This window comes from Stenella coeruleoalba, assembly GCF_951394435.1.
Source record: "Stenella coeruleoalba genome assembly, chromosome: 18".
Taxonomy (NCBI): domain Eukaryota; kingdom Metazoa; phylum Chordata; class Mammalia; order Artiodactyla; family Delphinidae; genus Stenella; species Stenella coeruleoalba.
In genome coordinates, this window is record NC_137164.1 from 65,680,142 (window position 1) to 65,707,164 (window position 27,023).

Below are 27,023 nucleotides of genomic sequence, written 5' to 3' on the forward strand. Positions count from 1 at the left end.
ACACTGGAGCAGACAGACTGCACCAGCTCTGTTGGAAAGGGGATGGTAGTATCATCATAAGTGGCACGCTTTACTGGGGAAGAGACGATGCATTTAAACGAGTGAATTCCTTGGAGGAAGCGGGTGAGTCATCAAGGAAAGGAGGAAAGGGATGTTATCTGCTTTCCCCTGCTTTTACCTCCTGGCTTTATAGCTGCCTCCTCTGCTCTGCTCCACAGGCTTCTGTTTTAAATTATCACTAAATGAAATAGAATTAAAATGGGATGGAATAGCCTTTGGGTGACTCTGCTTTGCATCTAAATCCTTGAAAAACAATGGAATTCCAAATTCTGAACACTTTCGTATTCAAGGAATAATTTGAGTTTGAGGACAAGAGTGATTTTTTATAGCTTCTTTGTAGTAAAGAAGAAAATATTGCTGCATTTACCAAGGAAGAATGTGATGGGGTTGAAGAGGAGAGTTTACTGAAGCTAAGAGACTAGCCCCTGATCCCTTGCCTCTGACTCTTCATATGAAAAGGGAGGAATTTGGAGGATGGATTTGACTTTTCTTAGGGTGTGAAGAAGTTTAGCAATATAGTTGTAGCCTTTAGACTGGCCCTATCTGGTACCTTCCAACACTGTGATATGTGACCATAAGACCAATTCAAGTTGGATGAGGACCCAGTGTCCTTAGGGATTAAGCAACCACCTTGCCCAATTCCTTTATCCACTCCTCCAACCATCTACACTGAAGGTCAGAAGGGTTAGGTAACTTGTCCAAGATCACCCTGCTGAGGGGCAGCAGACTGACTGCTACCTTTAGCCAGCACCTGGTGGTCCCCCAATCCTTCACACTGTCTAGTATAATGTTCAAGGCTCCAGCTTGAAAAACTAAAGCCACCAAAATTGACACATACACACTGCTATATTTAAAATAGATAACCAACAAGGATATACTGTATAACACAGGGAACCCTGCCCAATATTCTGTAATACTGTAAATGGGAAAAGAATTTGAAATAGAATGGATACATGCATGTGTATAACTGAATCACGTTGCTGTACAGCTGAAACTAACACAACATTGTTAATCAACTATGCTCCAATATAAATAAAAATTTTAAAATAAAATAAAATTTAAAACTAAAAATAAAAAAACAATAATAAAATGAATTCTTGGAAAAGATAAGGAAAAAAAAAAAAAAAAACAGAAGCCCAAGAATTAGAAACTCTGTGATCTGACTAAGAAAAAGAAGTCTCTTCACTCAGCCCAAGACAGACTTTTTTGATAGATTTGTTATAAAGCCTGAGACTTAGAAGCATTCCTTGAGGTGGCCAATCCTTTTGAGGATGCACACTTCTTTGGATAGGTTGACAGAGAAGAAACGTCCTCCATGCACACAGACACGTTATTGGTTACAACTCATATGAAACCCTCACTCCTTCTGAAGAGTTCTGAAACCATCTTCCAGGAGGATGATTCCGTGAGAAGGATCTTCAAATATTAACAGCACTTTGAAGAGAAATATAAAGACCACTGCTGAAATTCCTTGATAATTATAGTCACCGAGGAATTAAATCCTGTGTCTGTCAGAAGGCAGAGAAGAGTCTCTTGGGCTGGGCTCTCAGAGAACAGCAGGCATGGAGGGAATCCCTTCTGCATTGTCTGCATTCAGAAAATAGGATCTCTTGGGAAGTACCATGAAGGAGGAACGTTCAGTGTTACTAACGACAATGAGGGGGCCAGTGACTTACTACAAAGGAAGCATCAGTCATGAGCTCAGCTGGACAGCCACACGACTGAAAGTGTAGGAAAAACAAAGCTTACACTCAAAAGAAAAGCAAGTTAGGAGCATGGCAGATAACAAAGGAATGAATAAATATAAACGATGAAAAATTCTCAGCCTCACATAATATAGTAAAAGAAACATTTTTTCATATGTCAAAGAGAAAAAAATAACCTTTAGATTGTAATTCTCTGCCAGAGAATTATAAGATTACAGCCTTCTTATTTAGTCCTGGTGGAAGTTTACATTTTTCAGAGGGTAGTTTGAAATAGTACAGGCCTTCAACATGTTCATGTTCTTTAATTCAGTGATTTAACCATTTATAGAAATGTCACACGATGAAATAGTGTGCACAGATTAATATGTAAAAATGTCATTGATGTATTTATAACAGTTCAATAATAGGCAATTGCCCGATAAAAGACAATTGGCTACATATTTAGCAATAGGCAGGTGTCTAAGTAAATTATGGTCTGTGGAGCCATGACTATTGGGCAACTATTAAAAATATGTTGACAATAGCTACTTTTGACCGGGTCCTTACTCTGTGATAAGTCGATATGGAGAATGTGACAAAAGGATCTAGCTGCATTATAAATACATGAAACAACTTCACTGAAGGGAACAGGAGAATAAGTAACTTGGAAATGAATAGTCTATAAGACTAAAGGCAAAAGAAACCGTACATAAGCACTGTCATCTAGTTGTTAAAGTTCTTTCCTGTAAGAGTATGGGTTAGCAATTCTGAAACCACTAATCATGTACACAGTAACTGACCAATGAAGTAAATAGATGGAGGATGGTGGGATAGAAGTTTCTCACTGTTGAAGTGAGAGATTACAAATAAGCAAGGAGAGGATGTTAGATTCGTCCATGTGGTAAGGGATTAGAGATGGTTACATCAGTATAAACTCACATCTTGCTTAATATAGATACAGATGGTTACATCTAGAAATATATATACATCATTAGAATATACAAATATATCCCCTTGCTCTGTCAGATAAGAGGACCTAGAAGCAAAGACATGCTAACAAGAACAAGTACACGTGGTGTCCAGTTCATTGTTTCTAATACCATCTCCAGTAAAAGGAATCAGCGCTTCTTGGAGAAATGGCTGATTCTAGAACTGGGGCAAGAAATATACAAGATGAGCCTGGCATCATGTAGTGCCAGAAAGTAAGACAGTGCTAAAACAACAAAACAAACAACAACGACAACCTTTACAATAACGGGGGGGATGTCTAAGGGACACAAAAGCCAACTAAAAGAGCTCCCAATGTTCAAAGCCGGGACAATTAGAGCAAAAAATAAATAATACAGTATTGGATTATAAACCAACATATAAGATTGATATAATAACATTGACTCATAAACAGTGAGTCCATACTGATATAAATAAGTGATTAAATATAAATAAATGTGGGACAAGAGACAAATCCCCCATGCAGAAGCATTCCAAATAATTTATGTAGGTACTGAGCTTTCAAGGAGGCGGAGCTTAACTCCCACTCATGAAACGTGAGCTACACAAAGTGACTTCCTTCCGAAAAGTGCAGTGTGCAAAAGAGAAGAAAAGAAAGGTGCAGCTTTACAGTAGAGAAAACTGATGTACACTAACTCAGCCAAGTGACCAAGGTCAACACCAAAAGTTATATCATGTTGATGGTATGTGCCCTTGATATGATGTGATGGGCATGGTACTTTATTTCTGTGGTTTTCCTCCCCCAAACCTATAACTGCAATCTAATCATGAGAAAAACATGAAATGAATCCCAACTGAGGGGCATTCTACAATACGCTGGACCAGTATTTGATTCCTTGAAGCTGTCAATGTCATCCAACACAAGAAAAATATAAGAAACTGTTGCAACCAACAGCAGCCTAAGAAAACATGATGACTAAATGTAATGCGGTATCCTGGATGGGATCCTGGAACAGAAAAAGGACCTTAGGGAATAAATGAGGAAATCTGAATACAGTATGGACTTGAGTTAACAGTAATGTATCAATATTGGTTCATTTGTAACAAATGCACATACTGTTCGTAAGAGAGGAAAGTGGGTGTGGGGTATATAGGAATTCTCTGTACTATCTATCTAATAATTCGGTAAATCTAAAACTGTTTTAAGGAAAAAGCATACTAACAACAAAAAAATCTAATCATCGCTGCTAAGTGATGTCCAAGAAAGAGGGTTAATAAGTATTGAATCTGCTCTCCAGTTTCACATTTGGCTGAAATAGTTTGTAGGCAACTTCTCCAGGCTGGAACAAGCATGATTCATTAAGGCAGCAATAAAATTATCTGCCCTGAATGTTACAGTTTCAGAAGGATTCCTAGAGGGTGAGAAAGTTCCTTCTGCCCCCTGACACCCTTCTTTATATCTACCTCACGATCATGTTATGACCCTTGAAATACAGCAGACATTTCAACAGGCCGTTTCCCTGCCCCGCCTGCCCCATATTGCTGGAGTTTGATTTAGTAATATACCTGAACCATCTTATTATTTCAGTGTAGCCAAGAGGAAATTAGTACGACACCACATCAATTCTTAATAGGGTATCTTTTATTAAACAGAAAATGGGAATTAACAGATACTCATCTGCCATCTGAGTCACTCTAACACCTACGCAAAACAGCCTCTGGATCTCAAAACTGCCTTTCCTGTGACTGATTTTTCATCACAGGATCTGAGCATGACGGAATTAGGTGTGGTAATAATAATATTGAAGATGACAACAATAACACAAAACATTTATTGAGCACATTACTATGTGCCAGGTCCTGTTCTATTTGTTTTTGTGGTTTTTCTTGTTGGTTGGTTTATCTTTTAAATAAGAATAAACTGAATTCAGAAGAGTGCAAGAAGGTAAAACAACTTTATTTTCCTCCTGCCCGTGACTTTCATTTAGGCATCCCATTACAGTCCTAGACAATATATCAGACAACATTTTCCAAGTCACTCTCAGGGATGAACAAACACCCCGACTTTGACGTATTAAGAAGTCCCACCCAGTCTTATATCAAAGCAACAATCTCTCGACCAGTTGGAAGCTTCTCCTTCTATGGAAGCTCAGGCTTGACTCAGACTGAAGCCACCTGTCATGGGCAAGAGGACGGCGGGGCAGGATCCTCTTTGGTGCTGTTTCTCCACCTTTTTTTTCTTCTTCAGTCACCATGTGCCTCCAACTGCAGTTGGGGGTGAGGGGAGGGAGAGAGGACAGGGGAGGAGCAGATGAGGTCTCACCTGACCAGTGCTGCTATAATCTGATGTCGATGTCCTCTGGCGGGTGGACATTGAATGAGTGCTTGAAGTTTTGGCACTAGACTATTGTGCTCAATATTTTAATATGTTTAAACTAAAGCTGAACCACAAAGAGATACCACCTCACAGCCATTCGGATGGCTACAATCAAAAACAAAAACAAACAACACAACCAAATAACAATAAGTGTTGGCAAGGATATGGAGAAATTGGAACACTTCTTCACTATCATCAAGAATGTAAAATGGTGCTGCCCCTGTGGAAAACAGTAGGGCAGTCCTTCAAAAAACTAAAATAGAATTATCATATGATTCAGTAATTCCACTTCTGTGAATATACCCCCAAAATTGAAAGCATGGTCTTGAAGAGATATTTGTGCACACGTGTTCAGAGCAACATTATTCACAATAGCCAAAAGTTGGAAGCAGTCCAAATGTCCAGAGAATGGATAAACAATATGGTACATATAGACAATGGAATATTATTCAGCCTTAAAGAGGAAGAAAATTCTGACACAGGCTCCAACATGGATAACTTTGAGGATATTATGCTAAGTGAACTAAGTTAATCACAAAAAGGCAAATACTGCATGATTCCACTTATATGAGATGCCTAGAGTAGTCAAAATCATAGAGACAAAAAATAGAATGGGGTTGCCAGGGGTTTGGGGGAGGGGGACAGGGAATTATTGTTTAATGAGTACAGAGTTTCAGTTTTGCAAGATGAGAAGAGTTCTGGAGATGGATGGTGGTGACGGCTTTACAACAATATGAATGTACTTCATACTACTGAACTGTACACTTAAAAATGGTCAAGATGGGGGAGTCCCCTGGCTGCCTAGTGGTTAGGGTTCTGGGCTTTCACTGCCACGGCCTGGGTTCCATCCCTGGTTGGGGACCTGAGATCCGGCAAACCACACGGCATGGGCAAAAAAAAAAAAAATAGTCAAGATGGTAAATTTTATATACATATATTTTACCACAATTAAAACATGTTTAAACTGAAATGTAACCCCACTAAAGTAATAAAGTTGTGATTAACAGAAAAAAACTGAAATAATAATATATGAAAACAAAACCTGTTAAGTGACTAGGAGAGCAATGACATCTGTTCAAAGTGTGGCTAAAAGATAGGAGAGGGAGATTCAACACAGTGCCGCTGAAAGACAGTAGCAAAAGAAAAACGAAATTTTAACGCTTCTTCATGATTTACTGCTGCTAAGGACAGCTTGCTCCATAAACTAATTACAGGGACTAATTTTTTTTCTCACAACAGTTTTATGAGGTGAAGTAGAATGATAAATTTTCTGAAGAAATCAACTGTTCTTAATGATACATTCTGATCATCCATTGAAAGACACCAGTTCCACTGACTATTGTCTGTGTAGATCTTTGGGGGCCAGGCCTCCCTTCTACTGATTGTTGAAGTAAAATTCAAAATGGCAAGTTTCCAGTAGAGGAGATCCTTTGGGGAGGAAGACTTTTCTAGCTCCTAATAAGGTACCTGAAAGTAATCAGTCAACCTCAAGGTGGACATGAGGTGGAAGAAATTGTTTGATCACGGAACATTCATCAACCAAAACCTCCCTCCTTCTGGCAGGAAGTGGGTTTAGATTTCAACTGGTCTGTGAATCCAACGAAGCTCTGGGTATAATGACTTGTCTTAGCTCACAACACAGGACAGGGTAACAATTAATCCACTGTGCCCTTATGTTGTCATTTATTTTTCATTTTCCATGTCCACTGTCTCAAAATCCTGAGACCGCCCTTGGTCTGCTATATCAAGTTACATCTGTTACCTCACTCACTCTCCCCATCTACACGGAGAGGTTCCTGAGATAAGTCAGCAGAATTCGTTGCTGTTGTTGTTGTTACTGGTGGTTTCTACTTACTAACAGCACTTTTAGGAAGCGAGGAACTGAGAAATTTCCATTTCAATCACCCCGTTTCTGGAAATTCTTGCCAAAAGCCATTGAGGCTTTTAATAGTCCCTATTTGGAACTGAGGCCTACTTCAACTGGCCAAAACATGTTAGTCTATTTCTTCCAGTAAATCCAAAAAATACAGAATTTTTCATGTTTTCTTCTGTATTTTTTCAATCGTTAAGGAGTTAGGAGGATATCAAGATCACTGAGAACAGAACCAGGAAACTGAAAGCAAACAGTGATAGGTATTCAGCTGGTTGACTTGCACTCTATGGAATGTAGGCAGAAGGGCTGTGTCAGTGTGTTCCTTACAGACAGAGTGAAATCGATCACATTGAGTGTTCTAGCTTTCTACTGCTGTGTAACAAATTATCCAAAACCTTCCCAGTTTTAAGCCACCCGTGTTTATTATCTCACAGTTTCTGCGGCTCAGGAATTCAGGTGTGGCTTAGCTGGATGAGATAGATCCCTTAGAAGGTATCTCATGAGGCTGCAGTCAAGATATTGGCTGGGGCTGCGTAACCTCATGACTCAACAGGGGCTGGAGAACCTGCTTCCAAGGTGGTTCACTCTTGAGGCTGTTGGAGGAAGGCCTCATTCCTTGCTGCTGTCAGGAGACGGCAGGACCTTGCCAGATGAACGATCCGTAGGACTGTCTGAGTGTCTTCACAGCATGGCAGCTGGCTTCCCCTCAGAGGGAGTGAGCCGAAACAGAGGTCAAGGAAAAAGCCATAACGACTTTCTCCCCTGGTCTTGGAATCCAAACACCATCACGTCCACCATATCATATTCATTAGAAGCAAGTCCCCTAGTGCAGCCCACAGGCAGGAGAGAGATGAGGCTCCATCTCTTGAAGGGAGGAGTACCAAAGAATTTGTCTACAAATTTAAAACCACCACATTAAGATTTGGAGATGGTGGTGGTTGTCTTGTTTGTTCGTTTTGCACTTACACTCACAGTGAGTGGAAGTATCCTCAAGTGAAACCAATATGAATGCCAATTACGGACAATAATTTCGGTAAAGTATAACATGATACCCTTTATTTCCAGCCACAAAAAGAAAAAATTGTTTTTCCTTTGAATAGGAAAGACAGAGAAACTCCTAAAAGCCTGCACTGCAAAATTCTAGGTAAGGATCAAAATATTTTTAAATAAAAATTCTTTTAAGATTGTTCTCTTTTTCCAGTACAAAAAAGTGATATTTTAATAAAACATTATGATTAAAGAAACTGCTAATGTATGTACAGAGTTACATTCCTAGATTCAGATGACTGGGGTCCAGTCTTATTTCCTTCCTAATAACAATAGTTTAATCAAGGAAGTAGTTCTTGATGAAAATCTAATGCCGAACCCTTTATAAAAAATTACCACAAACTTCTCAGTTAATCAACTAGCATTCATGGTGTAAATTAACATTCATGATATAAAACCTTCAAGTTCTATTTAGGTTGATTAAACAAGGCAAACTAGGACCCATTCACATTAAATTGATTTCAATGTACTTCAACCCCATGGAAGTTCTTCCACATATTACCTATATTAGTTTTCTTTTATATAATGCATTTTAAAAAATCACAAGAGGGATGAACATTTGAACATGGTATAGGACATCAGAAAAACTTCTTTGGGGATATTACGTACACAGTTTTAAAATTATCTGCTGGGTTTTTGAAAAAAATATCCAGAAATGGTTATTTTGATGTCTTCTGTTTTCTAAGTAAAAGCAAAATATTGGTCACTATGCTGTCCTTGAAATTGTCTTTGTTATCAAAACTAGCATCGCCGCGCCGCGCCGCGCCGCGCCGCGCTTCGTGCCTCGCCCCCGAGCCGGCGGTGGGCGTCTGTGGAGGATGTGCGGCGTTGGCGGCGGGAGGGGTGGCGTGAGGGGTGGGGGGAGAGAGAGAGAGAGAGAGAGAGAGAGAGAGAGAGAGAGACACGGGCCGGCGGTGGGGGGCGACCGCCGGGTTTTCTCAAAAAAGAAAGAAAAAAAAACCTAGCATCAACACATTGTAATATGTTGTCATAAAACCCACCTGTCTTTATAATTCCAAAGTTGAACTTCCAGTTTAAAGATGGTGGTTTAAGGTCAGAATATCCTCTTACCTTCTTGGGAATCACCTGAAAGCCACAAGGAGAATGAGAAAGAAGAAATGCAAAATTCATTTTTGGTAAAACTAGGCAAGAGAAAACTCCGTACCACCAAATAGATGGAAAGGCTGCCAAAAGCCGACCTCAAGTAGGGATGTGTGTGAAAGGACAAAGGACCAAGAAAATGCAAAAAGTCGAAGAAGAGAGGGTCACAATTTAAACTTTGTACATGTTTGAAAATAAGATTGAATTTGGGCCAAAAAGCACTAACTGAGAATAAGACAGGCACTCTGAAAAGAAGATACAATAGTTTTTAATATTTATGCACCAAAAAACATAGAACGAATATCCATAGAACATAAAACATAATCTAAATCTCTCAAAAACGTCATGATTTTTCTAAATATTTGATCTCTGTTTTGTTGCTAACCACACTCATACTTCTTTTTCAGTTATGCTTCTCTCTCTAGAATTAATGACGCTTACTCTGGAAAAATGAAAAGACCATATCCACAGACTTTTTAGGAGCTATTTTATGCAGATGAAAAGGTCTACTTGGGATCCTGCAGGTGGAATTCATGGGTTCTTTCATATACCGCTTTACAAATTTGGTTTTGATTTCAAATCTTTGGGCTAAAAGTTCTTTTTCCAATTGATAGAAGCTTTTTATTTTCAGTCTTTATTTTAATTAGGTACTAGTATTATTAGACTGTGATAAGTGTATGTTTCTTTGTTGTCTTCTTTTTAGATTTTATTGAACTAAATTATCAAAAGTGCTGCCAGCCAGAATTAAGAAGTTATGTAAGATATAAGACCTTTGTTCTCTCCAACTTTCTACTAGCAGGAAGCAGGCTGAGATAGCATATGCCTTAGTGCCGGCTTCAGAAGTGCCTGCTAAGGAACATGATGATAAAGAAAGAATCTTTCAGAGAGCAGAGTCAGGAGTCAGAGGACCATATGTAATATGAAGACCTACTCCCAGGAAGTAAAATTCAGGCTACTAAAGAAAAATTCTCTACTCCCAGGATAAGGGGGCCAGGCAATACTTGACCCTAGGGTTTGAATATTGCTATAAACCAGTGACAGCCATGTACCTCCTCTTCCTTCCCATTTTTTTTTTTTTTTTTTTTTGCGGTATGTGGGCCTCTCACTGTTGTGGCCTCTGCCGTTGCGGAGCACAGGCTCCGGACGCGCAGGCTCAGTGGCCATGGCTCACGGGCTCAGCCGCTCCGCGGCATGTGGGATCTTCCCGGACCGGGGCACGAACCCGCGTCCCCTGCATCGGCAGGCGGACTCTCAACCACTGCGCCACCAGGGAAGCCCTTCTTTTTGAATGGGTGTGCCTGTGGAGGTTAAGCTGTCTCTGCTCCATCATGGAATGCAGGCTGAATAAGAGGAAATAATGCACAGTTCTCCCAGGCAAGAGGAACCAAATTCTAAACTAATTTAAATGAGAGCCCAGATGTCATAATTGGATGAGATTTTGGCAAATCTTACATAAGAGTAAGTATATTTTGCATGTGAGAGGGATGTAAACAATAGACAAACGAGTGGACTGTTGTAGAATGAATTGTTGTTCTCAGTTCTTCATGCCCACTCAGTTTTAGAAGTCACTTCCTTTGTCATGTGACTTCACAGTAACACCACCTATAGTAAGCAGAGTATATTTTCCCAGGTCATTGACGTTGGCCATGTGACTTGTGTTGGCCAATGAAATGTGGGTATAAATGACAGCATGCAAGTACCATGCTGGATGACTCAAGAGGCATCATGTGTTTCCATTTGTCCTCTTGTGCTCCTGCCATTCATCTTGTGGCAACATGACCCGAGGAAGCCACTGGACCAGTGAAGATGAGAGACACGTGGAGCAGACCTGAACCAGAACTGCAACCTTGAGCGTGAAGCCTGGTGCCTAGCTTGGTGGAGTTGCAGCTAATGTGTAGATCCTCGAACAAGGAATAAGGTTTTGTTGTTTTAAACTAAAAACCACAGGGAAAAATAGAAGAAATCACAAAAACATAAAAATTTTTAAAAGAATTAGAAAGAAATAACTATAAGTAACAGATCTTCCTCAACTTGCAATAGGGTTACATCTCAATAAACCCATCATAAGCTGAAAATACCATATGTTGGAAATGCATCTAATATACCTAACATACCGAACATCATAGCTTAGCCAAAAGTACCTTAAACGTGCTCAGAACACTTACATTAACCTATAGCTGGGCAAAATCATCTAACACAAATCCTATTTTATAATAAGGCGTTGAATGTCTCATGTAACTTATTGACTACTGTACTGAAAGTGAAAAACAGAATGGTTGTCTGGGTAGAGAAGTGTTGTGATTTGACCCCCGTGATCGTGTGGCTGACTGGTAGCAGGGCTGCTGCCCAGCATCACAAGAAATGATTGTACCACGTATCTCTAGCCCAGGGAAGGACCAAAATTCAAAGTACAGTTTCTGCAAAATTCGTATTTCTTTCGCAACATCGTAAAGTTGAAAAATCCTAAGCTGAACCGTCATAAGTCAGGGAACATCAGTATTATAACTATAGAAAACTACAATAATTGTATAGACTTCTTTGCCCAACTATGTGTAAATAAATTGGAAAAGTGAGATAAAATGCATAATTTTTAAGATAAGTACAATATACCCAAACCAGCTTCAGACAAGATAGTAAGTCGTAACAGACCGTTTCTATAGAAGAAATAGGAAAAATTGTCAAGGAGCTCTCTCTCATCAACTTTACATTAAAAGTAATAGTCTCAGATGGTTTCACAAGGGAATTCTAAGACATCTTTAAATAACACATACTTCCAACATTATTTGAACTGTTCTAGAGCATGGAAGAGGAGGGAAAACTTCTAAATACCTTTTAATGAAGTAGCGTTGATACCAAAATTCAGCAAAGATTTAAGAGGAAAAGTCAAGTACAGATCAAACCAATGTATGAACACTAATAGAAAAATATTTAATAATACTAGCAAGTAATATCCACCTCTAATAAGTAACACATCTGACCTAATGGAGTTTATTCCAGAAATGCAAAATGTATCAATACTAAAAGAAATTTATTAATATGTTCTACTGTATCATATTCAAAGAATAAAGATTGTATTATTTCCATCAGTGATGCTGATAATGTATTCGATAAATTCAACATAAATTCTTACTCGATTCTTTTATTTTTAAATTTTTACTGGAGTATAGTTGCTTTACAATGTTGTGTTAATTTCTACCGTACAGCAAAGTGAATCAGCTATATACATACATCTATCTCCTCAAGATTCTTTTTTCTTAATCTCCTCAAGATTCTTAATCGAATAGAAAACGATGGGTATTCTCTTAACATGATAGAAGACATCTGTCTCAATTCAGAGCTGGCCTTATGCTTAATGAAGAAACATTCTGTTTTTAAAATATAAGTTTCAGGGCTTCCCTGGTGGCGCAGTGGTTAAGAATCCGCCTGCCAATGCAGGAGACACGGGTTCAATCCCTGGTCCGGGAAGATCCCAGATGCCGTGGAGCAGCTAGGCCCGTGCGCCACAACTACTGAGCCTGTGCCCTAGAGCCTTCGAACCACAGCTACTGAAGCCTGCGCGCCTAGAGCCCGTGCTCCGCGGCAACGGAAGCCACCGCAATGAGAACCCGCGCACAGCAACGAAGACCCAACGCAGCCATAAATAAATAAATAAATTTATTTTAAAAATATATATATAAGTTTCAGGTGTATAGCATTATAATTCAATATCTGTGTACACTGTAAAGTGATCACTACTATAAATTCGGTACCATCCATCACCATATAGTTGACCCCCTTCATCCATTTCACCCACCCTCCAGCCCCCTTCTGCTCTGATAACCACCGCTCTGTTCTCTGTATCTATGAGTTTGTTTTCGTTTTGTTTGCTTGTTTTTTATTCCACATGTGAATGAAAGCATAGAAACAGCCTGTTTTTACAAATAGGACATCTATGAACGTATGAACATCCTCATACATATCTCATTGTGGGCATGAGATGGTTGCATTTAGGTACATGCATAGGACTAGAATTTCTGGATCAGAGTATATGATGCTTCAGTTTCATAAGACAATAAAAATTAATTTTCAGAAGGGACTGCACCAAATTACACTCCCACCAGCAGTGGACGGGAGATCTCACTGACCCACATTCTCACATACATTTAGTATTGTCAAAATTCTTAATTTTACTGCAGACTGCAGTTATTTTAGTCCAAAAGAAATAGCATTAATTACACACTACGTGCCAGGCAATTTCACATGTACTGTCTCATTTTAACCCTGTACTATTAGCATCCTCGTTTTATAGATTAATTTTGTTCAAAGACACAAGGCTCCCCCAACAGGCAGCCCTTCCTCCCAATCCAGTAGAGAAGCTGAAAATCTACCAACTGGGTTGGAGCAGCTCACTAAGGAGCAGAGAGGGGAGGAAACAGATCCAGGACATACATAACATGTGTTCTTAGCAGCTTCCAAAATACCCAGTGCTGAGACAGCTTTTAGGTGTTAAGGAAAGAATACAGACTTAGGAGGCCCAAAGGCCTGGAATGGAATCTATGTCCCGCTGCTTACTAGTTTAACAAAACAGAAAATTACAAGCCAGGTTTTTTGGGGGGATTTTTTGGCTGCGTTTTGTCTTTGTTGCTGCACGCAGGCTTTCTCTAGTTGCGGCAAGCGAGGGCTACTCTTCGTTGCGGTGCACGGGCTTCTCATTGCGGTGGCTTCTCTTCTTGTGGAGCACGGGCTCTAGGCACGCAGGCTTCTGTAGTTGCAGCACACAAGTTCAGTAGTTGTGGCGCGTGGGCTCTAGGGCACATGGGCTTCGGTAGTTGTAGCACGTGGGCTCAGTAGTTGTGGCTCACGGGCTGTAGAGCGCAGGCTCAGTAGTTGTGGCTCACAGGCTCTAGAGCGCATGCACAGTAGTAGTGGCGCATGGGCTCAGCTGCTCCACGACATGTGGGATCTTCCAGGACCAGGGCTCCAACCCGTGTCCCCTGCATTGGCAGGCAGATTCTTAACCACTGAGCCACCACGGAAGCCCCAATACAAGAAATTATTGAAAAAAATGATAAAGAAGCAGACTCACAGATATAGAGAACAAACTAGTGGTTACCAGTGGGGAGAAGAAAGCGGGGGGGAGGGGGCAACATAGGGATAAGGGATTAAAAAAAAGGGTTATTATGGGATTAAATGAAATCATGTGTGTGAAACTTTGGAAGATTGTAAAGCACTATCGAATCTTTTAAATAAATTAATTTTTTTAAAAAAATAGAACACAGGACAACCATGTCCCTACATCACTAGACCACTTGACTATTGGGATTCCTTTCCACTGGTAACCATGGGCCACGTAGAGACCCCACAACTCTCCATGATCTAACTGGCTTCCCACTTCCTCTTGTCCCACTCATCATCCTGCCCATTAATCCCTCTGGCTCCCAGTTCTTCCCCCTCCAATCTCTTCTCTTCTCTGCAGAACAATTAAATCTCCCCACTCCTATTCCGAGACACTGCTTCAGACCCATCCTAGCCTATCCACAGTCAGGAAGGTTCTCAACAACACATTTCTTTCATAGTAAAAAGATCAACCCCCTTAACATGCAGTCATATTAGTAAACAGCAGTTTCTGCTTGCCATTCCATTTCCCAGGCTTTGATTTCAATCCAAAAATAAACTAATTGTATTGGAGGCCATGCTAATGAACCACAGAATATATTAACACTTTTCAGATGTCCAGTCTCAAATGTGTTTTTCTCTGTGAAACTTTCCCTAGTTGCCCAGGTAATTGGTTCTTCCTCCTACCTTTTCCCAGGATTTATCTTTTTGTGGTGTTTATGGGTTTTTTTTTTCCCATTCCACCAGTCTGAGGATGGGAATCATATCTTATTCACCTCTGAAGCTAAACTCTGAAGCATCTATTGTAGAGTAGGCATACAGTAAATATTTGTCAAATCAATCATTCAATACCAATTAACTCTGGTTAAGATTGAGAAGTAAATTGTGACAACATGGTCGGAACTTGAGGGCATTATGCTAAGTGAAATAACTCAGACAGAGAAAGACAAATACCACATGATTTCACTTGTATATGGAATATAAAAAAACGAATAAGCAAACGAACAAACAATAAATAAACAAACCAAACCCATCAAAAATAAACACATAGATACAGGAAACAGAGTAGTGGTTACCAGAGGAGAAGGGGTTGGGGAGAGTGAAATGGGTAAAAGGGATCAACTGTACAGTGTTATGGAAACTCACTATTTGGTGGTGAGCACACGGCAGGGTATACAGTAGTAGAAATAGAATGTTGTACACGTGAAACTTACATAATGCTATAAATCAAAGTTATCTCAATAAAACAAAATTTTTAAAAATTGAAATGAATATTGACATAAAGAAACAATACTTTATCAGGCCATATAACCATCTCAAAAAAAAAATTGAGCAGCAAATCAGATACTTAGTCCCAGACAACAAATGTGCAAATCCCTACAAGAGTGAAGCTGTAATGCCAGAAGATAGAAATGGCCTTTTAAACCCATATAAACAACAAAACCAGAGCGCTTTTCAGTGCAGAAAGGTACAGAGTGTACCTTCGTTCAGCTTATTCGGGAGCAGGCTTTCTGCCAACCTTGGCTTTCTGCTTTCATCAATTCTGTTCTAGCTGTGCGGTCTCTGAAACTCACAGAGCCCACTTCACTCGGCGATGACTCACACTCACCATGTAACAAATTATTTCCATTTTGATATCATTTGGAGGCACTAGACAGAAAGACTATAAACCCGTCCTACAACAAAAGATGGTTTCTCAGTAGAAAGTTTTCACCCACCTCCTCTCTCAGCTAGTTTCCAAAGAATAATTATAGAGCGAAACTTTAAGCTAACTGAAAATCATAGCTGTGTCTAATCTTCCTTCATACGACATTGTACGCAAACTTGAGCTTAGTAAGTACTCGATACATACTGAAATACATGGAAGTAACTATAAAGTAGATTCAGCACAAGAGTAACTTTAACAAAATATGTATATGTACATAGGTGTGTATATATCTGTACATGTATGGTGTATTTTCATACATATATATATACATACACACATACACGGAGAAAGAGTGAGCCTGCATTATAGTCAGTAGTCAGTAGTGATGCTTGATCATTTATTGCCCTATATACACCACGCTATGCCATCTGTTTATTTGTTCACTCCATCAACATTTATTAAGTTACAGCATGCCAGGGAGAACTCAAGATGGGAGGAAAAGATTTCTTGTCTCTTTACAGCTGTCTCTGATTTTTCTCTCTGCTGGAGCAGAGGAAGAGGAGATAGAAAGATAACACAGCCTCCCCAGGGTTGAGGGAATCAGTATCTTGAGACGCCAGCTGCTTCAGGCCAGTCTCTTAACTTTACAGGTGAGGAAGTTAGATCCTTGCCCGAGATCATCCAGCAAGAGGGTCTCAGCAGAGCCAGGAATGGAGCTGTGTCTCTCTTTATTCATATATCTGACTCCACTGCTTCTCAAAGTACGGTCCACAGACCAGCAGATTCCATGCCACCTGGGGACTTGCTCAAATGCAAATCCTCGGACCTCACCCTGGACCTACTGAATCAGATACTGGAGGGGTGAGGCCAGGCATTCTGTGTTTTCACAAGCCTTCCAGGTGATCCTGACGGTCACTCAAGTTTGAGAACTGCTATTGGAGTCTATACTAACTCTCAATGTTTCTACAGGCTATGGGGTTAACATTCAGGGTGTCTAACTCAGGGGTTGGCAAAGTTTTTCTGGAAAGGGCCTGATACTGAATATTTCAGGCTTCGTAGTCTGTCTGGTCTCTGTCACAGCTACTTAACTCTGCCACTGCAGCACAAAAACAGTTGTAGGCAATACTTACATGAATGGGCCTGGCCATGTTCTAATAAAACTTCGTTTATAGAAATAAGTACTTTGTTTATAGAAATATTATTATTTAAGAAATAGTAATAGAATAATAGGGGTAGATGTGGCCTAGGGGCCATAGTTTGCCAAGCCCTGGTATCAAATGATTGGAGTAGATTCTTTAACCTCATAATTTAAATTCTTAGCCATTCTGGTTAATATCAAAATCGTTTAGCAACTTATGGCTTCTGTCAATGTCAAATGTCAATATCTGTGTGTCAACGTTGGTGTCAATATCTGTCCTTTCCAGACTTCCCTGCTGGCGCAGTGGTTAAGAATCCGCCTGCCAATGCAGGGGACACGGGTTCCAGCCCTGGTCCGGAAAGATCCTACATGCTGCAGAGCAACTAAGCCCGTGCGCCGCAACTACTGAGCCTGTGCTCTAGAGCCTGCAAGCCACAACTGCTGAGCCCACGTGCCACAACTACTGAAGCCCATGCGCCTAGAGCTCGTGCTCCGCAACAAGAGAAGCCACTGCAATAAGAAGCCCGCGCACCGCGAGGAAGAGTAGACCCCGCTCAATGCAATTAGAGAAAGTCTGCGTGCAGCAACGAAGACCCCATGCAGCCATAAATAAATCAATTTATAAAGGAAAAAATATATGTATATATCTGTCTTTTCCCATTCAACTAACATGTGCTGAATGCCTCCTAAGTGCCAGCTTCTGGGCATACAGAGATGAAAAGATCCATTCCATGCCTTCAAGTAGGAGAATTTCATGCAGCAGAGAAGCAAGAAATCAAATCCAATGATACTGTTTTTGAATGTGGCCTTGTTGAAGAAAATGCCCACTTAAATGTGTGCATTTTACAGCTAAATATGTTGATTTTCCATTTATAATGCACAAATAGCATGATACTGCGTACCCCAAATTCTAAGCCAGCTGGGTTGGTACCTGGCAACCACTGATTTATTATACTCACAGATTCTGTGGGTCAGGAACTCAGACAGGGCAAATTGGGAGTGTCTGCAACCACGCCACAAAAGCCTTTATGGGGAAGACCTGCAACTGGGACATAGGAACTTTTGAAGTCTTCTTCATTCACGTGTCCAGTATCTGGGCTGACATGATTCAAAGACTGAAGTAAACTGGCATCATTGGCCACACCCCCAGTATGTGGCCTTTCCAGGTGGCCTGGGCACCTCACAGCATGGTGGCCCCTGAGCTGGCAGACTTCTTACCCGGCAGCTCAGGGTTCCAAGACATTGTGTTCTAATGAGTGAGGTAAAAGCCCCATGACCTTTTCTGATCAAACTTCAGAAGGCACACTCCATCATTTTGCCATATCCTGTTGACCAAAGCAACAGGAGCCCACCCAGATTCAAGAGAGGGAGGCATATACGCCTCTTAAGAGGAAGAGAGTCAAATAACTTTCATCCATGTTTTAAAACCACCAGTCAGAGGAACCAACAATGAGCAATTATACTCCAATAAAGATGTTTAAAAAAAAAAATTAAGAAAAGAAATGCCCTATCCCAGAGTAAGGGGGAATTTATGAATTTTTAAAACTACAGATAATATGCTAAATCAAAACCAACTCTGCTAAAACTCCAAAATGAAAGAATAGGTCTAGAAGTTATTTAATTTGGATATACTCATTAAATAATGATCCTCCAAAAGAGGAATTTAGGAAATGTTTCCATCTGTCCATAAAACAAAAAAGACTATAGATGCTGCATAGAACTGAATGACCTGTAGGATACTGGCTTATCCACTAGTTTGATACGAGTGGCCATGCCAAGGCCAGGTGACTGGCCATCATCGAGGGATAGATGCTTGCAGCCCTCTACCAAGATGCCAGAAATCTCACTCATCAGAGAATAAGAATGGAATTTAAAGTATTTACTTGTAAATTTTCATGGGCATGTCTTGAAAAGAAAAGAAGTGAACTTGAATCTTCCTTCTCTTTTGTCTGTTCTTCATTTAAAATTGCTTACTTCTTGAGAATTCAGCACTAATTTAGAAATAACTCTATAACCCTTTAATATAGAAACTCAAATAAATGTTTTTCTTGGTGAAATGAGTTGTTTATACATATTGTAGGATTTTTTTCATCATTTGCTTAAGAAGTAGTTGGAACAATAAATGATTACAATTTTCTTAAGTTATTCCAACAGAAGAATTTGTTTTGAAAGAAGTTTAGCCTAGAGAAATACTTTCTAATTTGTCTGATTTTTTTTCTAAAAATAAGGAATCATTTTTCTAGTAAAGAAGTGAGACTATTCAGTTTAGGACAATAAAGTGAGTGGGTGGAGATAATGCTAGTCTGTTCCTTTTAAAAATAGAACTATGCTTAGAGGACAAGCTTCAATACTGAATCTGAAATCATGGCCGTGTGGTTAGTCATAGCCTCCTACATATTTACAGCTATAAAAGGGCCCTTAGGAATCATCTAGTGCAACCCTGTGGTTTTGCAGATGACTAGACTCAAAGATGCCAAGAGTGGAAGAGACAGCTTCTGCTCACTAAATATTCCAGAAGTTCTCCTCCATTTCCCAGTCTCTCCTGAAGTTAGGCTGTGGCCATGTCACCAGTTCTGGCCCATGAACCATGAGCAGAAGTGACATGTCACTTCCTGGCTAAATTAGTGAAGAGCTAATATGCACCCTCTGTCTCTTCTTCCCCTTGGAGACCCCCACGTTGAGATGGTAGAACCTCAGTATAAAAGCTGCCCAGATCTCTGATTCATCCCCTGGAAGAAAGCTGCCCTGGAGAGTTGCCCAATGCTCATCAGACTTTGCATAAGCAAGAAACTAACGTTTGTGATATAAAGCTGCAGAGATTTCAGGATTTATTTGTTCCTGCAGCTTGGTTTACCTGTCTCAACTAATGTAGCAAGCAAGTTGCTCAAGTTCGGTCAGCAAGTCAATGGCAGAGCTAAGATGAGAACCCAAGTCTCCTGAATTGTCAGTTCAGGACCATACTTTATAATCACAGAAAAGTCAGTGTAGGTACCACCACACCAAGTCATTAAGAGAAGGACCAGTCAGCTGAAGACAGAGACAGAATGTGGAATGGGCCAATAAAGACGTGGCACCCATAGACTGAGGTCCAGAACCAGAGAAGACATGGCCCAGAAGGACAGACGCCCCAGTGTTCAGCCTTCATATGGGACCAGAGAAGATGATTCCCAGCTGAGGGGACAGATGCTTGAGATTGTCCCCAGTGTTTCCTTTCTGCCCAATTTGTACATATTGGGTTGGCCAAAAAGTTTGTTTGGGTTTTTCTGTAACATGGAAAAACCTAACAAACTCTTTTGGCCAACCCAATATTTTTCAAGTTGATGACAATTGCCCGTAGACCCTGTAGCCCAGTTAGGAAGTTAAGTGCCCAAAAGGAAGTGTTCCCACCTTCTTATGCGTGTACAGAAGCCATTAAACACAAACAAGAACTGTATGCCTCAGACCCAGGTTAATTCAACACCACACAGAATTTTTTAAAACAACAAATTGGGGTGAAAAAATATGAAGTTTTGGTTGCTAGGCAACATCAGTACAAAGCTCTTCCCTTCTCTTCAAGAACCTTCTCTCCATCTTCATGGACAAAAAGTCAAAGTGTCCTCAGCAACAGGCATAATTTGGTTGTGACATCAATAGACACCAAATTGAATTTTTCCTGAAAACAACATAGTGCATTGTGTCACGCACCTCACAGTTCCAAATCACTACCCTCTGTGCACAGGATGACGTTTCCTGTTCTGAAATATTTATTTTTCTCTGCACAAACAAGTTAGATGGCTACCTTTGGGCAGTAATCGAAATAGGAGTAGAGATTTTGCAAATTCATGCAAGTTTGTTCTCTCCCAAGGACAGGAGGGGCGTAGCTATGACCCATTCTCTGTCTGCATGTCAGGCAGCTTCAGACAAAGGGAAGTCTCTCTCCCAGTCCCCTCTTGAGAAATGGAAGCTTTACCCCTGCACCGACCTCTTTAGATACATACACTTACTCAAGTGTGAACAGAACTAAAGCTAGCAATAAGCATGGAGACCCCATCTCTGCAACAGTCTGGAACACTTTCTGCAGACCCTCTGGGTTACACAGCCTCTTGCATTCCTTTGCCCAGGTTCTCCTTTCCCCCCTTTCACTTTCAGCTTCACTTCACCCTCTGGCCCTGCTAGTTACCTCAGCATCCTTTGCCCAACATCTATTTTAGACCTAATTCCCAGGATGAAGCTTGCCAACATACTTGGAGCTCATTTTTGCTATTAGCCCCCAGCTCCAAACAAAAGGGCAACTTCCTGGAAGAGGAGGGAATGAAAATGCACCTTAAGGGGTATCATCGAAAGTGCAGCTGCCCTACAGATGCCACTAGACCTGAAAAGAACCAGGAATTAGGATGGTCTCCATAGCATTTCCCTCCGGGACACAGAGAATTTCTCAACCTAGAGTTTCTGAAAAACTCACTATGTGTAAGACGCTGTCAGAAGTGTAAAGAACATAAAAGAAGAAACATTATGGTTCTAGAGGAAATAAGACTAACACATAAGAGGGCAGCCCTGACTATTCACATCATCCAATTTTGCCTTTATGAAAAGTTTACAAGAGATAAGGAAGCCAGAGAAAGGGAGACAGAAGATGACTTTAGAGACGGCATTGGACCGCTTAGTGTTATCAAACGCCAGATTCCCAGTGACCCTCTTGTTGTCCAGGAAGAGGGGCAAAGGCACTTCCACAAATGTCCCCAGAGCTTTGTCCAAGGCACTTGGAGGAAACAGGGACCTGTTAATCCTGACTCTTTAGCTGGGCCTCTTTGTTGATTCCTCCCAGGCCTGATTTCTGAATATTTTTTGAGATCGGGGTCATACTCTCATTGCTCTCATCCCTGTAGAATTTTCCTGCTTCATTGCCGATACCTTCCCTGATTCCCTCTCCCTCCACCCCATCTAGCTGCTGGAACTAGTTGCCCACATTAGGTGAACTCAGCACATTCCCTCCCTGCCTGCCTTCTGTCTTCCCTCCCCAAAACCAGGTGTATGTTAGACAGCACACTGGTAAGCCCTGGGAACATGAAAACAGAAAAAGCATCGCCCCTGTCTTTAAGGGGCTTATCATCCAAAACAGGCAACCAACACATAAAGTTATAAGTCCCACTGAGGCTAACACCTGACCAACTTGGATGCTCTAGGTTGGGCAATACACGCATGGCAACGGGTAATTTTTTCAGTTCATTTCAGCTGAATCTGGTGCAAGCATAACCACCCATGCAGCAAAAAGCCTCCCACCAAGAAAGTTCAGTTCCTATCACATCCTTCAGGCAAGGATAATGCTTGAACTTCCCTGCTTAATACAGTATTCTGAGCACAGGGCGTTTCTAGGCACAGAAAACTTGCTCATTTAAGATGTAGGATTGAAAGGCAATTCATTCAAAGGGGCTTGTGGTCTTTTGCTGTTTCTGGTCTCCCCACCTCTCCCTCTCACCCTGCCACCAACCTCACCACATACACACACACACACTCTCTCTCTCTCTCTCTCTCTCTCTCTCCTCTCCAGCCATTTTTCATGCAATATGCTTTGTAAATTTCAAGGGTAATTCACAAACACTAAATATTCCTGTTGTGTCTGACTTCACTCCTTTTCCCTGTGGGAATAAGACACTCTGGGTACCACAGCCCAGCACATGTGCTGCATATCCCTTTCCCTCACCTCCCCACACTGTCATGGAAGTGAGGCCAGCACCCAGGCAGAAGTAAAGCCAGAAGCCAGTAAAGAAGCTGTCTCTTCATCTTAGCACTGCCCAAACTTGTGTGCCCCTGAAGCAGCTTATTTTCCATTTCTGACGAGTGTTCTTGTAAGCACAGACCTAAAATCTGTGTAAAGTCGAGGCAGATTACATCCCTGGCTTCCTCTCCATCAATCTGGCTTGCTACGATGTCCCTGAAAAAGTTGATTGGTCTGCCAGGATTTATACTTTATGGGGTCTCACATTATCACCCTGAAATCTGTTTTTCTCCAAGGGCTTTCAGACACATACCAGTTTCTTCAACATTTCTTCAAGTAGAGAAGTGCATCTTTGAGGATCTTCTCATCCACACTGAAATCTTACAGAAATGAGGGCTCTGTGTGTGACTGATTTAGTAGAATAAGTTCATGGCCTGAGCAAACTGCCTGCATTGCACAGAATGGTGATTAGTGGAAGTCGTGACAAATGGCGTCCATCTGTATATGTTGTAAACTGGCTTAATAGTTGAACCCGAACTTTTCATTCTAAAGTAGGTAACTAATGAATAGAAAGTTTGTTCTATTAAAACAGGCTCAATTCTGAGGGCAGGAATCTCCTGAGGTGATCAAGAGATGGCTTAGATGATTCTAGGAGCCCAGGCAGTTGCACGATAGACGACTGAAATGCATACTATCAAGGAGCAGCGAATAATACGTCCTTCTGTTTATGGAATCCTAGAACCAAGTCCCGTTTTCCAACATGACCTAGCTCTACTGGTGTTCTTTCTTAGAATGACCAAGCTCTAAATATTTTAGTGTGAGCACTTTCAGTAGGAGAAAAGTGCTTTTTTAATTATATTTTTTTTGCAATGACTGTTAGTATGAATAAGTTCCTTTCTGAATACCCTAAGCTAGTTTGGGTTTTTTTGTGATTAATCTCTAAACTCATCCACCAAAAAGATAGGTATGTATTTACATCAAAGTTCAATAATATTTTTGAAATGATTGGAATTCTAGAGTCCTAATATGTCCGATACGTACTGCTTTCCTATTGCCCTGCAAGTCTTCCTACATTAAAATATATTGTCTAAGCAGAAAAAAGTCCCTATATTGATCAACCAGAATTTATAGAGAACTAGCCCTGTACCAGCACTTTGAGATTAGTTTGGGGAGGAATATACAAAAGAATTATATGTTGTGGTATCTTTTCCTAGTAAGATTACTATCTACTTGAGAAACAAAGTCAACCAATGAACTTGCTTAAGGACATTTAACGTTTAAATTGTGTGACCCTGTCCTGCTATAGCACAAGGTTAGGATGAAGAACACATTGAAAGGAACTGGAATGGATATTTGCCCATTTCAGGGATTTGCTCTGCACTTCCTCCAACCAGAGAGGACCCTGGCCAAACCTCAAAATCAAGGTCAATGCCCCCCTCTCAGTGAATCCTTCATGAGTCCTCTTGGTCAGCATTACTTATTCCTTTTGCCAAACTCGTAAGCAGCACTTTGCTTGTACTTCTGTTAAAACCATTACTTGATTCTGCTTTGATTTATAGTTAACTAGTAAATATCTATCTCTAAATATCTATCTCTCCTAATAAGCTGCTTGAAGGTATAGATCAAGATTCTCCCCCAAACCAGCACCTTGGGTTTTTTTTAATATATTGTCACTGTTCAATAAACATTTGTTGATTTTATTTACTTTTGCCATAATACGAAGATTGTACTTTCATGGAATAATTCATGTGCTGTTTTCATATTAGTGTCCTATTGACTATGGGAGTTCTAGTTGAAATAAGATATGTAAAGTTCTAATATACCTACCGTTCACCATTAAAGTACACATATTCATGTTTTTGATAATGTATTTCTTTCCCCATACATTATGCATCAGATATTCTCCCACAGAATAAAAATGAATTCAATCCAAAAAAATTATAATATTATGCTAATAGCATCATAAAGTTATTTTTTTCCTTCTTTAACATTCACATTTGGAAGTAAGAGCCTGGTTAAGTACAAGGAAGCTCTTAAACCATATATGACACATTTAGAATATTTTTGGGAAAAAGTTCTTTTTTTTAAAGCAGTATTATTATGTCATATTAATAATATTGAACATTTATGATACACTTACTGGTTGCCAGACACTGTGTTAAGCCTTTTACATGAATTATCTCATTAATTTATCACAAAAATTCAGATTCCAATACTTTTTGTTGTTATGACTTATGCTCTTTCCCTGTCCTTGTGAGTTTGTCTTTTAAAAAGCTTTTTGTTTCGTTTCAGTGGAATTGCTGAAGGGAAAAAATATGATGTTTGGGTTCAATCTGCCTTCTTAGCCTGACCAGAATCCAATGTTTATTAAAATGAAGGCATTTTTAGGACAGTGATCAAGAGCGCAGGCTCTGAAGACAGACTGCCTGAGTTTGAATCCCTATTCTAAAAATTATTAACTGTGAGACCCTTAGATACTATTCAGAGTGAAAAAAGAATTTTAAAATGGCTTTAAATGCCTCAGAGAAATAAGAGAAAGTTTACATCCATGAAATAAAGACAGAGTGCTATTTTAAAACAAAGAAACAAGTAAATATTCAAGAAACAAAAATCGCTCCTGGAAATTAAAACATAGTAAAAACACGATAGCACAAGTTTAAAAATCAGTTGAAGTGCTGTAAGATAAAGTTGAGGACATCTCCTGAAAAGATAATGATACAGAAAGTATGGAAGAAAAGCAAGGGAAAATTAGAAGACAAGTCTAGCAGTTGAGCCTCAAATGAAGGAAATTTCATAAAGAGAGAGTGGAGAAAATGGATGGGGAGGAAGTCATCAATGAAATAATGCAAGAAAATAACAAGAACCGAAGTGAGTGAATTTCCAGAGTGCAGGGGACTCTCTTTAAAAGCTGCTGCCTGGATAACCTGGGAACATTCAGTCACCCATCCAAGGGGCGCCTCTTGCTCTGGCATCCTCCTGCCTTGTGGAAATAGTCCATGATGAGTTTTGAAGCAGAAAATACAGAGCAACAAACAACTCTGAACATTTTTTTTGCCAGAGATCCTGTACCTGCTCCACACAACAGCCTTGCCAGGCGCCCTGACTGTCCCAAGTCCCATGTTCCCCTGGACTCACTCTAGGCCTTACCATGACTTCCCCAAAGGGTTTATTTTATCAGGAGAGCGGAAGTCCAACTCTGACCCAGAGGTCAACTCATTCTCCCCTAGGAGCCTTCATCTGGCTGTGGCGTATCACCCCTTCCTCACACAGCTAGGGTATGCTCTCTACTCAGTTTTTCAAAATCTAACAATGTGTCACTGGGGATATATATTTACATGATAAAACCAGAAAGTAAAGCAAGATTGTTATTAACACAAAAGCCAGCGTTTGACTTACTTCTGGGGGAAGGACGGCAATGTACTCAGGGAGGAGCAAACAGGGCAATAGGGGTTGCGGGGCGGTGGGGGGGGGGGTGTCTACAGGTCTGGGACTGAGAATGTTCCATTTCTTAACCTGAGTGGTGGCTATATGGCATTCATTTCATCATTATTCTTTAACTTGCATATGTATGTTTTATACATTCTTCTATGTAAAGGATACAATTCACAGTTTAAAAAACATTAAAAATAAGATGACTGGACCTCAGGTCAGAATACATGAGGCCTATCTCTACCTCTAACTGCCCATATGACTTTAGGCAATTCACTTCTTATGAGACCCTATTTCCTCAACTGCCAATAAAGATAATCCCTCTTCCACCCACCTCAACATGGGTGCTGAGAGAGGAAATAGGACCATATAATTGAAAGTGCTTTGTAGTATAGACACTGCAAAGTAATATAAAAGCACAGGTATTGGTATTATGGCAAGAGCCTTTGCTAGGGAGAGCTGTAAATAGAGTATCCCCATGTTAGGGCCAATGTATCCCATGCCTCCTGTGTATCTCAGAGGTTGTTATCAGGCTCTTTGTTATTCTTGGATATCCTTGGTTGGATCACAAATACTTGTTCTCTTGGGAATGACTGGGTGAAATAAAAGTTTTGCCATTGACTGATCTTTCTAGAGAGAAGCCACAAAATTTATATCCTTAGGTACATCTTAACAATAATCTTAGTTGCTGGGCTTGATCATTATGGGAAAAAATCTTTGTAAACTGTTTTAGCCAAAGGACCTAAGAACAGGGTGAGTCTTGTCCATAAAACAATGTACTTGGAAGAACTTGGAGAAAGTTGAGTTATGTAGCCATCACCAGGCTTTTGTTTTCTTCTTACGTGCACTAAAGAGAAAGCCAGAAATGGAAATATTTTTTGTTAAGAACTTGTTACAGGTTGAATTATGTCCCCCCAAAATTTATAGG